This window comes from Chlorocebus sabaeus, chromosome 14, assembly GCF_047675955.1.
Source record: "Chlorocebus sabaeus isolate Y175 chromosome 14, mChlSab1.0.hap1, whole genome shotgun sequence".
Lineage (NCBI taxonomy): Eukaryota > Metazoa > Chordata > Mammalia > Primates > Cercopithecidae > Chlorocebus > Chlorocebus sabaeus.
Genome location: NC_132917.1, coordinates 34512015 through 34523907, shown reverse-complemented (window position 1 = coordinate 34523907; position 11893 = coordinate 34512015). Strand labels below are relative to the sequence as shown.

The 11893-nt window shown below is 36.5% G+C and overlaps 1 pseudogene; it reads right to left on the bottom strand.

The window, feature by feature from the left end:
• Nucleotides 1-5124: 5124 nt before the first annotated feature.
• On the bottom strand, nucleotides 5125-5501 carry LOC103220501 (large ribosomal subunit protein eL34-like; annotated as a pseudogene).
• Between the last annotated feature and the right edge of the window lie 6392 nt (nucleotides 5502-11893).

The window sequence follows — 11893 nt, the reverse complement described above, 5'->3', positions numbered from 1 at the left end:
GGTAATTTACAAAAGAAAGAGGCTTAAATGACTCAGTTTTGCAGGGCTGGGGAGGCCTCAGGAAACTTACAATCATGGCAGAAGGGGAAGCAAACATATCCTTCTTTACGTGGTGGCAGAAGAGAAAAGTACTGAGCAAAGCAGGGAAGCCTCTAATAAAACCATCAGATCTCATGAGAACTCACTCACTATCATGACAACAACAGCATGGGGATAACCACCCCCATGATTCAATTACTTCACACTGAGTCCCTCTCACAACATGTGGGGTTTATGGGAACTAAAAATCAAGATGAGATGTGGGTGGAGACACAACCAAACTAGATCACATGTATATTACACATTTTAATTGTCTCACAATTCTTGGATATTCCGTTCAATGTTTTGAATTCTTTTTTCTCCTTCCAATTCAACTGGGGAAGTTTACATTGCCATATTGTCAAACTCACTGATTCCTCAGCTGTGTTCAATCTACTGATGAAAACATCAAAGGAACTCTTCATTTCTGTTATAGTGATACAGATTTTTAGCATTTTATTTTTATTTGTCTTATATTTTTTATTTCTCTGTTTACATTACTGTTCTTTCATGTTTTCTACTTTTACCATTAGGGCCATTAACATGTTAATCATAATTATTTTGAATTATCTATTTGATAAGTTGAACTCTGTGTAGTATCTGGGTCTGGTTATGATGTCTGCTTTGTTTCTTCAGTCTGTGCTTTTTCATGTTTTATAGTATTACTTCTGATTTTTTTATTGAAAGTGAACCTATGTATTGGGTAATAGGAATTGAGGTAACTATATCCTAAGTGTGAGGTAACTATATCCTACTGGCTAGTAGCTGGTCTCTGTTTGATGTTTCTTCCAGCCCTGGGTGGTAGAGGCTCCAGTTTCCTCTAGAGCCTTGGTTTTGTCGCTGATTTATTGTTTGTTTTTTTCTACCCCGTTGCCTTTGAGTTTTTCTGTTAACACCTTCTTAAATTAAATCTGTATCTTTCAGCTCTTTTAGTTGTAATTCACCATTATTATATGGATCCTTCTTGATGTAGCAGTAAAGAGTTGTCTTTGGTTAGTGTTCTATAACATTATAATTAAATTTCAGACATTTAGTGAGCCTGCTTCCCTGGGCTATGACTTTCAGAAGTGTTTCTTAGCTTGATTCTTCTCCTTTGAAACAAGAAAGCTAGAGGGGTCTAAACTTAATTATCTTTCCTTAAGGTAGGTAAGTTTCTGGTAAATTTGTTCCCATAGAGAGCAGACCTTTCTTTTCAATAATACTATGGGCATATTTCAAAATGGTTACTTTTTCCTCTCTCTGGCAAAACAGGATGGGATTTTTTAAGATATTTATTTACTTTGAGAACTTGGGGAAAGGGGAAATTACAGAAGTAAAACTAACAAAAGTATAAATCTACCCATCCCCCTTGCAATCTAAGGACACTAGGAGTTTCTTACTTTCAATCTAATTGCACATTCAGCCTCCAGTAAGTCATCAAAATTACTGTGTATGGATTTCTACTAGTTAATGGCTCTAGGAGTTTCTAGACTGATCTTTGATGTGATTTTCAGTATTCACCTCTTTCTCCATTATAAGATGACCATGTCTTATGACTCAGTTCTTCAATAGTCTAAAAAAAGTTGCGAATTTTTATATTACTCAGCTTCTTATAATGACAGAAGTGATGACTTCCACACTCTTTGTATATTGGAGCTGAAGTGGCAAATCATGTTCTTAAGAGCAGTACTTATTAAAATGACTCACTGCTCTTTTTCATATGCATTGATCCTACTTATCCTAAACCTTTAGAGTCCTGGTAACAGTAGATTTAAAACTTATTCCAGATCAGCTGCCTAGTTCAGGTTAACATAATTCTTCCTCAGTAATTCTCAAAGTGTCCAGAAAAAGATATTATAAATAAAATAATTCTAGAATGATTTCTGGATATAGACAATTTGTAAGGCAACAGTAAATGACAGATAGTTGATAACTAGTTACTTAGATCAATTAATTGATTTCCTACTTAAATGAATTTTAGAAATGAACCAATCTAAGCCTTTCATTTTATAGATGGGAAACTGAGATCAATTGAGATAAAACAATTTCTCTTAGCCCCTACCATGTGCTGCAGCCTGGTTAGAATTTAAACTTCTTCCATTCTGATTTGATGCTTATTCTGCTGCGTGTACTGTCACCCATGATTGTCTGTGCGCCAGTCTTCTGGGTTTTTTTTTCTTAATGTATACATACAAGCTGGGCACAGTGACTGGGGTCTATAATCCCAGCACTTTCAGCCAGGAGTTTGAGATTAGCCTGGATCACATGGCGAAACCCCATCTCTACTAAAAACACAAAAGTTAGTCAGGTGTCGTGGTGCATGCCTGTGGTCCCAGCTACTCACTGCTCTGGAGGCTGAGACATGAGAATTGCTTGAAACCTGGAGGTGAGGCTGCAGTGAGCCAAGATTGTGCCACTGCACTCCAGCCTAGAAGACACAGCAAGACTGTCTCAAAAGAAAAAAAAAATGTACACACACAAAAAAAAGATATTTAGTTTTACCTTATCATTATGAATACCCCAACAATTTCTGAAATTTAGAGAATATAATATCTAAATTAGTTTCTCCTCAAGTAAAAATGAATACATATAATTCTCCTTTTGTTTTAGAATATCATAAAAGTTACAACATTATGAGAACCTATTATATATTCTTTTGAAAGGAAGAACGTGAAGAATTAAACCTAAAAGACTATTGCAACCATTGCTGCAGCTTCATTTATATAATGCACACAATCTTATTTCCCATTAAAATATTTTTATTATTTCAGACCTTATTTGCATTAAAGAGGACTACGAATATTGTGACATAAAGAAATTTGTTTTTTCCTTTACTTTTTTTTATGTCTTTTATATATTTTTGTGTGTGTTTGTTTGCATGTGCACTCACACAATGAACACATAGAATTTCTAACATAGAATGACTTCTGGGAACTTTAAATATTGGAATATTTCTCCCTTTCATTATTAGCTTTTCTTCCTAACACCTTAAAAACCTTAAAGCCACAGTAACCAATTGAATTTTATTTCCTTAGCTATTTAAATTGACCAACTATTAAGCCAGTGTCTTGGGGCTTTCTCTGAATTGGGGCTCCTAAAACTGAAAGTGTGTCTAGATGTATAACAGGCCCTCATGGCCTGTAGAATGTGAAACAAAAAGAGAATAAAGAGGAGACCTCAGAGCATATATAGTCAGGAGACTATAAGAATCACAAAAGTGAAATAAAGAAAAAAATAATCAAATGAATTCAGAAAAGAAAAATGGAGATCTCCAAACAGAAGAGACTTGTTTAGAAGGAGGATCCGTAGAGATTTCCTGAGGTTTCATTACACGGCATTAGTCTTTCTTTATGGATTATTCCACATCCTAGAGGTCATCTTTTCTAAAAAATGAGGAGACAACTGATTCTTAGGCTAATGGAATTCTACAGTTCAGAAATTTTCAAAGTTTTTGAGCCATAACCCTTTCAAAATAACACAAGTATAGTGTAATTTTACATAATTCATTCCATACCTTTTCCCCAATTAGACTTTGAGCTCCTTTGGACAAATTAGATTATTTTATATTTCTTTCTCCACCACACTATACAGAGCCAAAGATATAATAGGAATATGGTCAATGTTAAATAAATTAATTTCTACAGCCATGTTTCTCAATATTTAAAATTTATGTTCCACTATTACAAACATGAAGATGACCCCATGTATATACATACCTTCCACTAGTGCAGACTTTGGAAACGTCCCATGTCTCTCACCCATATTGTCTGAATTTTAACCTTTTATATCTATTTTGCATCTGCTACACTGGCACAGAAGTTATGTATCCAAAGTATGAATTTATTATGTCACCTCCTGCTTTAAACTATACAATGGCTTTCCATCACTCTTAAGAACTTTCTCTTTATTCCTGTATTGTCCCTGCCTCACTGACCAGCACCTTCTGCCCCCCTGTTTCCCATGCTCAGTGTTAATTTCTAACACTTAAAAAAAGTACCTGAAATACTCAATAAATACTTGTTGCATGAATATTACAAATATTATTTAAGCAAATAATAATTCTTATAGCTGCGTCTTCTTTGGAAATTCTCCTTTTTCCAAGTAATTGAGTTCAAGTTACTAACATAGAGACGAAAACAAAACAGAAAATGAAAATAAAACAAAGCAAACAAGCTAAATTTCTAAACAAATTTACTTCATGTGGACTGAAGATTTCTTACATGAGATACAAATCTAAACAAAGGGAAAACCCCATAAGCATTCCTATTCCTGGGACTTCCTTATTTTATTTATTTATTTATTTATTTATTTATTTATTTATTTATTTATTTATTTTTGAGACAGAGTCTCACTCTGTCGCCCAGGCTGGAGTGCAGTGGCCAGATCTCGGCTCACTGCAAGCTCCGCCTCCCGGGTTTACAGCCATTCTCCTGCCTCAGGCTCCCGAGTAGCTGGGACTGCAGGCGCCCGCCACCTCACCTGGCTAGGTTTTTGTATTTTTTAGTAGAGACGGGGTTTCACCGTGTTAGCCAGGATGGTCTCGATCTCCTGACCTCGTGATCCACCCGTCTCGGCCTCCCAAAGTGCTGGGATTACAGGCTTGAGCCACCGCACCCGGCCTATTTTATTTTATTTTTTATGAGATGGAGTCTTGGTGTGTCACCCAGGCTGGAGTGCAGTGGTGTGATCTCAGCTCACTGGCAACCTTTGCCTCCTGGGTTCAAGTGATTCTCCAGCCTCCTGAGTAGCTGGGATTACAGGTGCGTGCCACCATCCCCGGCTAATTTTTGTATTTTTAGTAGAGATGGGGTTTCACCATATTGGTCAGGCTAGTCTCGAACTTTTGACCTCGTGATCTGCCTGCCTCAGTTTCTCAAACTGTTGGGATTACAGACGTGAGCCACCGTGCCTGGCTGGGACTTCCTTATTAACTTTAATTTCATTGCAAGTCAGAATACCTGGGACAGAATCCTTCCTCCCCTATACATGGTGAGGGGATGGTCACCATGGTGACCATTTTTTAAAGTCTTTTCATTTTTATTACTCAAAAACGTTTCATTTTTTTATTTAACTTTCTGACTCTGTAACTTGTGCCTTCAACACGTTCACAATGATTTTCAGCCCCTCAATAAGGAAAGCAGGCTTGATCCTGTCATGAACATTTAGCACACATGGAACTGCCATAGACACTGCCGACATGTTACTTTGTCTGGACAATGTGTGGTCATGTATCTTTGTTTCGGAAAATCTCATAAGAACTTTAGGTCTTACAGCACGAACCCCTCGAAGTCTGCGTAGGCACATGCCACATGCAGATTTTGGTGCTTTCCCAACCTTCTTGGTATAAAGGGAAACGGTTCTGCTATCGGGGGTTTGGGACAGCACAGTTTTGTTAGACGCTGTGTTGTAAGGAAGCCTAGATGGTACGTCAAATGCTGGACCATTGGTATACATGGTGGTGACCTTGGACTGTACTAAACCTCTCTATGGCTCTTTTCTGTATCTTTTTTTTTTTTTTTTTTACTCTAAAATAATTACAACAAATAAGATTACAAAAATACTGGTATCACATGGCTACACTGAAACGTAAGTTATTTGTTACATGTGGCATACTTACAACAGTTCCTAGAGCATTCTATTTACTCTTATATGTTAAATATAATTATTGTCTTTCTCTTTTTCAGTCATTTCTTCAGTCTACAGTTAATGAATGCCTATTTACTTAGGTATACATAAATTAACCAAAATGTCTTCATTTGATTATCAAATTGTCAGAGGCATTTGAACCAGAGCAACTCCATCTTGAGTAGGGGCTTAATACAATGAGGCTGAGACCTACTGGGCTACATTCCCAGTAAGTCAGGCATTTTAAGTCACAGGATGAGATAAGAGGTCAGCACAAGATACAGGTCATAAAGACCTTGTTGATAAAACAGTTTGTAGTAAAGAAGCTGGCTAAACCCCATCAAGACCAAGGTGGTGATAAGAGTGACCTCTGGTCATCCTCACTGCTCATTATATGCTAATTATAATGCATCAGCATGCTAAGAGACACTCCCACCAGTGCCACGACAATTTACAAATGCCATGGCAATGTCAGGAAGTTACCCTATAGGGTCTAAAAAGGGGAGGAACCCTCAGTTCGGGGAATTGCCCACCCCTTTCCTGGAAAACTCATAAATAATCCACCATTTATTTAGCATATAATCAAGAAATAACCATAAAAATGGGCAACCAGTGGCCCATGCCGCTGCTCTGCCTATGGAGTAGCTGTTCTTTACTCCTTTAACTTCTTAATAATCTTGCTTTCACTTTACTCTATGGACTCACCCTGAATTATTTCTTGTGTGAGATCCCAGAACCCTCTCTTTGTGTCTGGATTGAGACCCTTTCCAGTAACAAAATGAATCTTGACATAAAATGGGTAAAAATTGCTAAGAGATACTACGTACCTTGAAAACAGGGAAAGAGGGAAATCTTAAAGGACTTTTATAACAAAATTAGAAGTTTGGACTTGGTCTTATGAGCAATGGAAATTGTTGCAGGATTTTAAACTAGGACTCCAATGATCATACTTAGGATTCTGAAAAAAATCACACCTGTGGTGGAAAATAAATTGAAAGGTGTAGAACTAAAAGCAAGAAGATTATTCAGAAAGCAACTACAATAGTACAATGAGAGAGTGTTTTCTGAATGAGGGCAATACAGGTCTTGGGAATTGGAAGGGGAGATTTTTTAAAAAATTAAAAAGATGGGATCTGAGGATTTAAAACTGTCACTTCCATCCTCCCTGTATTGTTCAGCTATGGTCACCTCTGCAATGTGTTCTCACATAGCCTTTTTTCTGTGTGCATGGACTCCTGGTGTGTTCTATTCTTATCAGGGCACCAAAACTATTAGATTTGGGACCCAAATTTATGATGTCATTTAACCTTCATTACTTCCTTAAAAATCAAACAGAGTCACATTGCGATTCAGGGCTTCAGCATAAAAGTTTGGGGGAAACACAGTTCTCTCCATGTCATCCTCTTTTCCTCAGCAGCCCTCTTTGTGAAATAGTGTCTCTCATGTTCCCTCTCTTTTTATTTTTATTTTTGTTTTAACCATTTTTAGTTGGATCCTTTTTTCCATGTCTTTTGCCATATTTGATATTCTGTTCTACTTTTGGATGCTCCATGTAACCTTTTTAATCTTCTTAGTCATATACTCTTTTTCCTTATTTTGTCCTGAATTCATGTCTATCCTAATTTTCTCTGTCTATTTACTCCTATTGTTTTTTGTTTTTTTTTCCTTTTTCCACTAACAATCCCATAAGTAATTTTGTTGGGACAATAATTGAATTTGGGTCAAGAAAGAAAATTTGAGGAAATTGAACATGTTAATTTTTCTTAATATCAATTTCCTAGGACTGTAGAACAATTTAAATCATCTTCATACTTCTTTTGTGATTTGGTCTGAGTATAACTGCCTGGAATCTCCAGGAATAAAAAGAAATGATTTCACCTGAAGAATGAAGCATTCTAATACAGATATGAAGCTAAAACTTCTGAATTTGTGTATGGGTCATTGGGAACAATCATCCCCTTACTTCAGCAGTGAGCCTGTTCATGACTATGGTTTATTCAGGAGTTTTTCAGGCTTTGTTAACAAGCCATTTGGCACCATTACCAGTTCATTAGCCTTGACTTTGAAAACTATTTCCTTGAACTTCACTATTGTTCTAAAGAGTTACTGATTACAATAGGATACTTGAGAATATCCAGATTTAGAAATAAACACCCAAATCAAGTATTGTGGTGAATATATTTATAGAGATGTTCCTATGTAAGAGTAACATTAACACGTTTTCAAAATCTAAAATAAGGTTACGTATACAAATAGGGAAAGCATAATGGTTTAGTATTCATTATTCTCTTTCCTGAGCTGTTCCAGCTCAATTTTTATATTCTGGGTTTGTTGTTGTTGTTGTTGATGTTTTCATTGTTGTTACAAACACTTTGATATATTTAAATTTCCTTGAATGTGATAACTAACCTTCCTCAAATGAATATTTATGATTTTTATTATCTGCCATTAGCCTTTTATATTTCTGTCATCTTAAATGAAAACGTCTCTTTTTCTCTTCCTCCTCCTTCTGTTCTTCTTCTTGCCTCCTCTTCTTTTTCCTCTTTTCCTTTTCCTTCTTCCTCTCCTCCTCTTCCTCCTCCTTCTTCCCCTTCTCCACCTCCTCCTCCTCCTTTTCTTCTTCTTCCTCCTCCTCCTCCTTCTTTCCCTTCTCCTCCTCCCCCTCCCCTTCCTCCTATTCCTCCTCCTCCTGCTCCTTTCTTCTTGTTGTTATTCTTCTACTTCTTCTTCTTCTTTTCTTCACTTCTTTTCATCCTAATCCTCATTTTTCTTCTGCATGTTCATCCCCTTGTTATGCATAATATTCATGTTAGTTGTTTTATGTAAATTCCTCTTCTTTGAGTAGAATTGGTGCTATTCAACCCAGACAGCAAACAAGAATACAGAGCCAAGAATACAGAGTTAAGTAAAAGAAGTGATAAACTTGGACTTCACACTATTTCAATTGGGATATCAGCTCTTCACTATATCATTCCTGTATCCTTGGCATTTTCATGCTTTACATAAGATCAGTGTGGTTTAGTGTAATGCCGTAGCCTCATAGGGTTCTTGGTGATGTGGAATTTATTAGTCTGTGTTTAATTAAGAATTAACAATTGCTTTCCTTCTTTTTTCTAGCTTTTCTCATGTTGATATCATTTCTCCTGGTCAGAACTCTGGTTTAGAAGAAATAATGTACTTATTCCTAAACCGTATTCTTTGGTCCAATTTCCTATTATGTTTGGTCATGTGTAATAAATTAGTGTAGAGATGCTTCCTACTTTTGCTTAACTTCTGTTAAGACTTTATTGATCTCTTCAGACTTTATTGATCACAGCAAAAGATAATTGATAAAGCCTTTCAAGAGACATCTGTTTGCTACTTGATTTCTAGGAAAATATTGATCAGTTGTAATTGTCATCCTTCTTCAATTGAAACCAATTTATACTCTATTGAGCACACATTCTACATTTTTTCGTGGTTTGAAGTTATTACAATTTCATGGTTCTATTACAGATGTTATTTATGTTCAATGTAGTTTGTCTTATATCTTTAACTAAGTTTGTGTGTAGTGCCTTTAATCCACATTTTTTATTTTTAACAGCCAGGCTAATTGTTGAAGATTAAGGCATAGCAGGTGGCTGGACCTGACAGATTTTCAATGAGTAGAATTTAATTAATTAATCAAAAGTCAACAATTTGGCACACTTTTGAACTATATTGGCACTGTCTCTTTTTATTCTTTTTTTCTAAACCACCTATACATTTTATATACTATCAGTGATAATAAGAACCTGGGAATTCACATGTCATCAAGCACATTCATCCAACAAAAAGCAAGGTCTATTAAATATCATTCATAAATAAATAAAATATTTTACTAATATTACTGTTAATAACTTGATTATGTGTTTCTTATTTATATGTTCAAAGTTCTTTTATATATTTGATATTAAATTCAGTATTCCTCTGAGGAGGCCAAGAATAGTATAATTGTGGCCATTTTATAAGCAGAAAACAGGGCAAATAAAATTTAAGTGATTTACATAAGGTCAAAAAACTAGTGGCCAATATACTTGTTTATTATATTCTTTGGGGGGAAAATAACCAGCCGTAAATAAAAACGACTTTTCTGCATACTTTCTTCCAAGAATTGAATCGTTACTTGAAGCAATAAAAAATGGAGAAAGAATTACCAATAAAAATGGAAATAGTATTTGAAATTGTGTCAATATGCTATATAAAAACATTATTTGTAGAATCTCCTTGATAAATCTGTACCTAGAAAACTTCAATATTAAAATGTAAGCAATAACGTGTATTATCATACATAGCAAGAAGATTGGTATTATTGAAATTCAATAATGATTTATATAAAATACAATACATGGTTAAATGGTTCAAACAGATAATTGAACATTATGATATTTCATATAAAATACTTTATTCTATGGTTTTATATAACACTAATGAAATGACTTATATTGTTTCTCTTAGGAACATTTTCATATTTTTCTGTTTTACTGATTTGTTATTATGCCCTGTCCTTCATAGCACGACAGGTATGCTGATTAACTTCAACAATTTCTTTCAGCTTATTTCCTGTCTGTGACTCTAATTACAAAACAAACTTTCCATCTTATTTTTGATACTACCTAGTTTCTCGTCAGTAGAAAGATGTTTGAATGAAAATACATTAAATGTAAATACTTCCAAATTATTACAAGAAAGAAATAGAGCACAGAATCATTGTTGAGCCCATTAGAAGAAAGATGTTATGTAAGTATAAAATATTGTCATTTTGTCTGGTAAATACCATTATTTTATATAAAGTATAGCATCCAGTTATCTACATGCATCAGAAATGAGAGGCTGTCTGGGGAACAGAGCAACTGATTATCCCCACCACAGGAACAGCAAATTTGACAACTATCTACACATTTAAAAAACCAGAACTACTTTCATAAGAACCAAAAATCAGGTGGGTACTCACAGTACTGGTTTTAGCTTCATATCACTGAAAGAGGCACTGAAAAGGGTAGGAAAGGCAGTCTTAAATTGCCAATGCCTCTATCCCCCCATAGCAGCTGCATGACACAGAGAAATCTGTGCAACTGGGAGAGGAAGAGTGCAGTGATTGTGAGACTGCATTGAACTCAGTCCTGCCCTGTCCCAGCAGAAAGTAAAACTGGGCTGAACTCAGCAGACATCCAACTACAAAGGGAACATTCAGACTACCCCTAGCCAAAGGGGAATCGCTCATCCCAGCATTCAGAACGTGAATTCTGAATGCCTCACCATGATGGGCTGAAGTGCTCTGGACCTTTAAATAAACTTTAAAGGCAGTCTAGGTCAGGACTGCAAGTCCTAGTGCTGACCTGGGCTCAGAGACAGAGGACTATGGGGGCATGTGGCATACTGATACACCAGCTGAGAAATCTAAGGGGGTGCTTGCACCACCCCTCCCTGACCTCAAATAGCACGGCTAACAGCTCATGGATCACATGGATTGTTCTCAATGATAGACCATATGTTAGGTCACAAAACAAGTCTTAAAACATCCAAAAAAAATTGTAACAATATCAACCATCTTCTCCAATCACAATGGAATAAAACTAGAAAGCAATAACAAGAGGAATTTGGGAAACTATAAAGACACATGGAAATTAAATAATATCCTCCTGAATGACCAGTGGGTCAATGAAGAAATTAAGAAGAAAATTAAAGAGGTTCCAAGATGGCCAAATAGGAACAGTTCCAGTCTACAGCTCCCAGTGTGAGTGATACAGAAGACGGATGATTTCTGCATTTCCAACTGAGGTACCGGGTTCATCTCACTGGAGCTTGTCAGACAGTGGGTGCAGGACAGTGGATGCAGCCCACAGAGTGTGAGCTGAAGCAGGGGAAGGCATCACCTCACCCAGGAAGCACAAGGAGCCAGAGAATTCCCTTTCTTAGCTAAGGGAAGCCTCGACAGACAGCACCTGAAAAATCAGGCCACTCCCACTCTAATACTCGCTTTTCCAATGATCTTATCAAATGGTACACCAGGAGATTATATCCCGCACCTTGCTTGGAGGGTCCCACGCCCATGGAGCCTCACTCACTGATAGCAGAACAGTCTGAGATCGAACTGCAAGGCGGCAGTGGGGCTGGGGGAGGGGCGCCTGCCATTGCTGAGGCTTGAGTAGGTAAACAAAGTGACTGACCAGGAAGCTTGAACTGGGTGGAG